The sequence below is a fragment of the Catharus ustulatus genome, chromosome 4 (genome assembly GCF_009819885.2).
Source record: "Catharus ustulatus isolate bCatUst1 chromosome 4, bCatUst1.pri.v2, whole genome shotgun sequence".
Lineage (NCBI taxonomy): Eukaryota > Metazoa > Chordata > Aves > Passeriformes > Turdidae > Catharus > Catharus ustulatus.
Genome location: NC_046224.1, coordinates 34,574,146 through 34,582,956, shown reverse-complemented (window position 1 = coordinate 34,582,956; position 8,811 = coordinate 34,574,146).

The following is an 8,811-nucleotide window of genomic DNA, read 5'->3' as shown; positions in this document are numbered from 1 at the left end:
TACTTAATTATAAATGCCCCTTCTTTTTCCTACTTTTTATTGCTAAGAAAATGTCACATGGTATGGAATATCCCTTTGGTGAATTTGGATCATCTGTCCTGGCTATGGCCCATCACAAACTCTTGTTCCCCACCAACCTTTTTTTAGAGGGATGGGGAGGTGATTTGAAGAGTCGTCCTCTAAGCTTGGGAGCACTGCTCAGTAGTAGTCAAAACATTGGTGTGTTACCAACACCATTCTAGCTACAAAGTACTAGGTGTGTACTATGAGGTCTGTTATGGGAAAATTAACTCCATTCCATCCAGACCAAAGAAAAGAAGGAAAACTTGGCACGAAATGAAGTCATTCTAAAACTGGTATATGAATCTGTTGCCAGTGTTGCTCACTACAAGTGAGTATTTTTGCATTTTGTAAAATCTGCATAATGTTGAGGATATATTGTCCTCAGGCATTCAACACGTCATATGTAAGACGAGTGTCATGGTCCTCTTCAATATATATTTTTAATTTGCTGCAAACTGTGTTCAGGTTACCATTGAAATTCCTATCATTAGTAATATCAGGAAGTCAAATCTTGGTATTAAAATGTGATTTGCATTTTAAATACAAGATAAACAAGTCATTGAATGAACTCAAACAATAAGATTGGGTGGCTGCATAAAAATAATTTCTGCCATTCTAGATAATAGTTAAATTTGTGCAGGACTGTAGCATACACCTGTTTTAGAGGTCATGTTGACAGGTGCAACTCCCATCTACAAAGGATTAACCAGCTTCCTAAGAGCATTAACATCTGGGCTCCAGGTCATACTTTCATCCCTTTTGTAAGGGTCAAAACGTAAAGTATGGACTGAAGCATCAAAAAAAAGAACTTTTACAGAGACAGCTTTGTTCCAGATGGCAGGTGTAGGGAGGGGTCTAAGGTACCATATGTAAGAAACTTCAGCATCCATAGACTTTTCACTTTGATCTCTTATACTCTCAATTCACATTTTATCAGATTAAAGCATCACATAAAAAGCTCAGTCATGCTTATGAACCTCCTCTTTTGTGTGACTAATGAACATTATGTCCCAATTGTGGAAGAGTCCTCCAAAGTTTATGTATGAAAATGCCCTGCTCAAAGCATGATCACTACTGAAGAGTTGTTGATGACAAATGTTTGCTTGCACTTTGTTAGTAGTGGTCCAGGGGTAAAGTTTATGAAATTTCTCACCCTTTTACTTGCCTTTTCTTACAACTGCTGCATGGTGGATACAATTTCTTTTGGATGCTTCCCTGTCATGACAGAAATTTTTGGGTTCTTTCCTTCTAAGACAGCAGGAAACAAATGACAGGCTGTTGCTTTATGATACATCTGTGTATCAGATGAACTCTCCGTGCCTTTTCTTCCTGTTGAGAACTACAGTACCAGTACACCACAGTGCAAGGCCTCCCTCTTGAGCAATGTGCTTTGCTCCTCCTTCAACTTGGTGTAGGGCTTCTAGCTGCATTCCAACACATGATGCCTTCACTGCAGATCAGAAGAGACCTCCCAAGCAATCTGTTCTTCAGCTTCACAGTTTCTTTCCTCTTTGCAGAAAACTGTCATGCATTTGAGGGCTGTAATGTTGCCTTTTCATTTTTGTTCCTCTCTTAGAACAACTACAGTCTATTTATTCTTCTTTTCACCAGACATTCTACAACCACTCCATATATGTTTGGATTTAGAGACTCAAAACTGGATTCAAACCTTGAGCCATGCTTTCCTCTTGTTTATCAGTTTTCCAAGTAGACAAATACTAGGTCACAGGATGATATTGCTTTTCATTAGTTGACACTTAAAACATGGGAACTTAGCACTGGGAACCTGTACTTTGACAGACATTCATGTCAATGTATAGTTGCATTTTTTCTGTTGGAAAGAAGCTCCTACTTTTATCTTTAGTTTCACTCTGTACAAACATCCAGCCCAGCATCCATTCAGTGCATGCTCCCTACCATCACTATTGAATGGCTTTAAACAATCCATTTACAGGAGAAAGCTGGTGGCCAGCCACTTTTTTACTCTAAGGAACAGTAGGTTGACAAGTGACCCTGAATTTCTTCCAGTAATATATACAGCAAAAAAAGAACTGGCCAAAACCCAGCTGTCAGGCTTTGATTCAGGAACGGAGACTTTCCAAGGCAGGAGCTATCTATCAAAACGGCAGCCCCATACTCAGGGAAATATATCTGATCTAAAGCTGATAGAGTGTGAAATCAAAGGTTGTGAATGGCTACTCAAGGGGAACCAAATACATTTCTATGGGGTAGCAGTACAAATGGTGTTGGTAATAGGTTGTGGCAGGACAGAGCAGCTGAATTAAATACTAAGATCTAGCACGTTGGCTTTACTGAATCATAGGAGTGTAAGGTGGCACACTGACATTAAGAAGATTATCTCTTTAACTTTTCTGTACTAAGTCACTGATTATTACTTTACTTTGTCTTCATCTCATCAATTTATCTGATAGAAGGAGTTCATCCAAGAAATACCAGGAGGAAGTTCTGACTATATAATTATGGATGAAGACTCCTCTTTTCTAACAGATTCGTATCGTGAAGGACTAATTCCTTTAAAGCAAATGCTGACATCCAGCTAGCAGGTTAAGTACTGACAGCTGTTCATTTTATTTATGGTTTTTGAAGACCTTGAATTGCAAATATTATAATCTGCTCAGTGATACCTTCAAAACATTGAATGCACTGGAAGACAATAGCCTGTTAGCAGTGGCAATGATTAGTAATCGGTCATTTTCATATGAATATTTAAAATGTCGATTTTGAAAAAAATCTGGGTTAATGCTGAGTAAGGTTTAAAGTCATAAAATTTAAATTTAATTTAAAAAAATAATTTTATTAGTTTTTTCTTGAATTTATGTTTTTTGCTTTTTTTTTTTCTTTTTTATAAGCACTGAGATCACTATTCAGAAAATTCTGGGCTAGAAATAGTAGTTTCAAAACTGATTACTTTAGCTAAATATATTCATAATTGAGCCTATGTGTATGCAAGTAAAGGAATTTCTGTATGTGAATCAAAGTGGAGAAAAATATTTGTTCTTCTTCTTACAGTTCTTATTAAACTGATGTATTGCAAATAGGTAGAAATACTTCTATACATTTCTCAGGTATGAAAGTGAATACTTGCTTTAACTATCATTCATTTAGAGAGCCAGGAAAGGAGTTTCTAAAATGTTGCAGTTGCAAAAATCAGTGCAGTTGCATTAAATCATTATTTTAAATCATTATTTTATGTGTCCCAATTTAATATACTATAAATTAATTAGGTTGAAATACCTAAAACATTGCACAGGTGTACTTAGTTTTTTTTAATACAACAAATCAAAATAAATAGCGTCATATGACTACTAAAATTTTATGGTTCCATAAAGTAATAAGGACATTGTCTAGTAAAAATATTTCAGTGGGACTCTAAAAGTGCAGTGTTTATCAAACTGTTTAAATATTAATATATGGACTGTGAGGAACCTGGGAAGGGAGAAGTACAGAATTAATATGAAATTTTCTTGCTACATAGTATCTTAGAGTAAGATTAACACATTAATGGATGATGGTAATTGCACAGCATATGTATCACCCAGTGTCGCATTGTTAATATTCAAAATCACTGCCACAAAGTTACTTTTATAATGATGGGATAGAAGCTCTTACAGTGTCAATATAATACCCATCATTATTCCTTTTTTTTTTTTTTCACATTATCATTTCAATCAAGATTTCAAAATTGAAACAACATTAGGAGACCCATACAAAATGATAATATGAAAATTTCTGAATGGGATTTGATTACATTTCTATTAAAGAAAGTGTCAGCATTTTAACAATCCTTCTTGTAGTCATTTTTGCGATTTTCAGGAGGTGCAATAAAGCATCATTTCTTGGTGAGGTGTTAAATATAGCGTTCATAAGATTTTATTTTATTATTCACTAGATTATGTTCCAATATTCTGAGACAAATGTAGAATAAATAAAAAGGTACCAAAGGAAAGATGAGATAGTGTCCGTGAAGCTTTGATTAAAACTTTTTGGGAAAACAAATAAATTATTAATGAGGTTTCAAGTTAATAAAATTATTTTTGCCAATGACTCCTGCAAAACAATGCCATCTTCAAAATCATGTCATTATATACCTTCCATATAAAAAACCATAAAGGGCCCAGTTTAAAAGAAAATATAATTTTAGCATTATTTTACCCACTTTTTTCAGCTGTTTTAGTTCTTCAACTATTTTGAGTCTCGCACGAAAAATATAATCTTCACCATCCAAGTATCTTAATTATTCAATTTATGACCCACTGTTCATTTTTTCTCCCAACTTCTGCTTTCAGTAGTAAAATAATAAAAGTAAAAGCTTTAGGAAGACTCCAAATGATTCTCACAGTACAGGAAGTACTGTACCAAGAGATAGGATCTCTAAACTTGAGCAGCACAATGACCACAGCACAACTGGCCCAGTAGAAGTCCATGAACACCATCTTCTAGCCCTGAAAGGCCAATTTGTATGAAGTCATGCTGAAGACTAACTTATTTCAGATCTTTGCTGCTTCTGCTCTTTGATCGGTTTTCTACGCCTATGGAAGGTGTTTAAAACAGATTTTTGGACATTTTTGTAGAAGACCTTGGCCCTAAAATTTGGTTCTCTGAGTGCCATCATTTTACAAATAGCACTGATAGTGTCATTACAACTGCTATGAGTAGGAGTAGCAAATGTGAGTATGTGGTATTCTGACTTCTCCCTGTCTTCTTCCTAATAACTACTTAAGGGATGGTCTCTGTAGCATCTGTATTGGTCTTTGTAAGGGTGGCATGGAGATAAATCCTCTGGAAAGAAAAATTCCTTGGTATTACTGCATGAAGAATGATTCCTTTCCTGAAGGCTCATATATTTAGTTTTTTGGTCTTCTGATTTGACTATATCCAGACATTTAATGGAAGGGATTATTTCTTCCTGCAAATCAGTCACAATAATACCTGGCACATTTCCTCTAGAATGTCTGAATACTTTACCTGCATTTTGGGACTCAGTCCCAAATTTTTCTCGCTCCATTCCAGATTTTTTTTGTACTATTGGCATTTTCTGGTACAATAGCAAATAACAATAATTCCTTGGACACTGTTTAGCACCTGCAATTCAAGAGTTTCTCCTTATCATTTAGGGAATGCTTTGTAATGCCACATTCCTTGTAATCCATGAAAAAACAGGCAAAAACTAATTCTTCACCCCTCACACACACATACCACAGAAATATTTCACAAATATTTCCCTGGCAATGTCAAGGTATACCTATTGTGTTAAAGTATGTGTCTTCTGAAGTGACTCATTGCTGAACAGAACTGGTGTGACACCTAGATCCAGTGGATTATCACCATGAAGTGCTCTGCTAGCAGCATATTTTGAAGATAAAGACAAAAATAAAAACAAATGCAGAAAAAACAGTCTCTAGCAAAGTCATAAACCGGAAAACACTGAAAAATATCCCTAGAAAAATAGCTAAAGTGAATTTCAAATTTACTTACAGACACAAATTCTACAAGTGATTCCTTAATACTACAGATGAATTATATTTCAAAAACTGAAAATACTATTTAATGTAACAAAAATGCAAGTTTTTAATCATGCCATTATGGTGCCTTTTCTCATAAAGACAATGTGAATATTTCCAAAATATAATCTATTGTATGATGTTAAGACAGGAGATCAAGATTTGCTGCGAAATATGGAGTCTGGTAAACCTGAAAAAAAGATATACAGTAGTTTCACGAATACAAGCCACACGGGAGTATAAGCCGCACTTCCGGTGCCTCGACAATGTTGCTGTCTTTGTCAATAGATAAGCCGCACCCCGAATATTAGCCGCACTTTCGTTCGTAGCGAGAATCCGTGTGCAGCTTTCACAAACTGGCCAATTAGTAACAGGATCGCAGCATAGCGGGGTTTACTGGCTCGGGGCGGGGTCAGGAAGGCTCGGCCCGCTCATGGTTGCCGACGGGGCCGGCTGGGTGGTGCTGCAGCCGCCGCCGGGCTCGCTGGCCCCCCTCTCCCGTCAGCACTGCCCCGCTGCTGCGTTTACTCGCCCTGCTGGCAGGCCAGCCGCCGCCGCCGCTGCCAGGGACGCCGGTCGCCCCGCTGCTGCGTTTACTCGCCCGGCCGGAGGGCTGCCACGGCCGCCGGGCTCGCTGGCCCCCCTCTCCCATCAGCACCGCCCCGCTGCTGCGTTTACTCGCCCTGCCGGCGGGCCAGCCGCCGCCACTGCTGGCAGGCACGTCGGCCGCCCCGCTGCTGCGTTTACTCGCCCTGCCGGCGGGCCAGCCGCCGCTGCCAGGCTCTGCTGGCGGGGCGGCCGCCGCCAGGCTCGCCGGCCGCCCCCTCCCGTCTGCACTGCCGCCACGTTTGCTCGCCCTGGCTGGCACTGCAGGCCCCCGCACCGCCAGGCTCCCCCACGCTGCTGGCCCCAATTCTGCTGGGTTTCCTCCGCTGCCAGGCAGCCCCGCCCGCCGAGCTTCCTGCTTCTGCCATGCTCCCCTGCACTGCTAGCCCCAGTTCTCCCGGGCTTCCCCCCCCTGCTGGCCCGGGCTCTGCCGCCCCCCTGCCCCGCCCTGCTGGCCCAGGCTCTGCTGCCCGTCCCCCACACTGCTGGCCCCGCCTCTGCCAGGCTTTCCCACCTCAGCCGGGGCTGACCGGGCTCCAGCTTGGCTTGGGGCTGCTGCAGGCTCTCACTTCCGTGTTAGCAGCTTTTAGAATATTGTTCATGTATTAGCCGCCCTCGAATATTAGCCGCACTTCCGGGTTTCCACCAAACTTTTGGTCAAATTGGTGCGGCTTGTATTCGTGAAATTACTGTAATTGTAATGATATTAAATGCGCCCAGGTCATTGAATGTTTTTCAAGATTCTCGTTAATCCCTTTTAAAAAGTGTACTAATCCCAGAAAAGTTCTGAATCTTTACAATTTCTTTTCAATATATATCACCTTTTTGTACAATCAGTACTGTGTATGCCATTCATAGATCAATTTGAAAAAGAAATACTGAGGTTTACGCAGTTCATTTGTTCTAATGATTTAAGATAATGAATTTTATTGTACTAAAAATTGAATGGATTAAGTATCTGCTTTCATCCCAGAATAAAATTATTTTAGGGGAAAAGAGGGTTGTGAGTTTCTTTGGGGTGTAAAAAAATGCATTTATAAATGTTAGTCACAGAGAAGTTTTCTGATTAAACAGAAATAGTTACCATAGTGTTAGAAAAGTAGTAGGAAGACTACTTAGATGATATTTGTCTAGGTTTTAATATTGAAACTAACCAGCATAAGAACTGAAAAACAAAATTCAGATTTTTTTTTAACTGGAATAAATTGGATTACATTTATCCAAAATACAGACTCTTGAATAAGGAAGTTTTAATCTGGAAAGAAGAATTAATGTTTAATTTTGCTATTTATGCCACCACGTGTTGTCAGGAGACGTAGTCTCCCCCACCACCAGCCCTTAATTTTTTTTTGTATTGCATTATCATTCTCAGTTGTGTGGCTCTGGTTCTATACTACACTCAACTACTAGAAATTAGATTTCAGCCATCAAGTCATTGATTTGCCTTGTCTTGAAATATGTTTCTCGGAATCACTGCTATCCAGGCACAGTAGTTCTGGGAATTAAACTGAAAAGAAGCAGGTCAAATAGGAGTATATGAATAGGAGTCGAATCTATATCCAGAGCTATGAGTGCTACTCTCTTATTTTGTAGGGAACATCTGTTCTGAACTTCCTAGGACAGTCAGGATGTTACAATCAGCTTTTTCTAAAGCATAACCAAGTCAATCTACAAACTAATTTAATGAGAATTGTACATCAGCAGAAAATGCATAATGTAGGACCAATGTATTTTAAATAAGGGTTCCAGAGTCTCTAAGTCCACAACCAGAGGCAGGAAGGATGCACACATTGCTTGTTTCTAATCACTAACATGTCTAACTCTTTGCATAGGGATAGCTTTCTTTGGTTATTACAGACTCAATCATATGTGATTTCCAGGCACACAGAATGAGAAATGCTTTCAGCTTTAACTGGAAGCACTAAGGACAGATTTACTTGGTATTTTGGATGGGGAAGAAAGACATTTTGTATAATATGTTTTATATATTCTCTCTTCATATTATGTTCAGCTTTATGAAATCAAATCAGGCTTGGTTGCTATGTGATCATGTTGTGTTTGCCTATATTCTGTCTCCTGCATTATTTCTACAGCCTTTTAACTCTAATACTATGCCACAGTGCTTCTAAATCACTTTATCCCAAAATCAAATTACAAGAAAAAGCTGGAGAAAAAAAAGAAAAACACCCTCCCATTCTCCTAGATGATTCTATTTGCTTTTCCTTATAATGCATATCAGTTTTTTAAATTTAGCTCGTAGATTTTGTAGCTTAGCAGTGTTTCTTATAAATAACGCAGATGAAAAGTCCTCCATGAATATAATAGTCTAATTATGCATTTACAGAAACACAAGTTAAGAATCCAAGAGATAAGCTTCTCATAGGAAAAGTAATCCATTTACTCTGTACTTTTATGATATTTGTGATTGAAAAAATAGATAAATAAATAAAACAAAGCACTTTCAAAGGATTTAGGATATCAAGTAATTTTGCGGCTCACTTATCAAAAGTTCATAACAAATTCAGTTCCCATGAAACATTTAAGTTTAAACATGTAAGTTTACCATTGGCACTGATATGACTATGAAAGTGTCCCAACATATCTGTAATACTTCTATCTT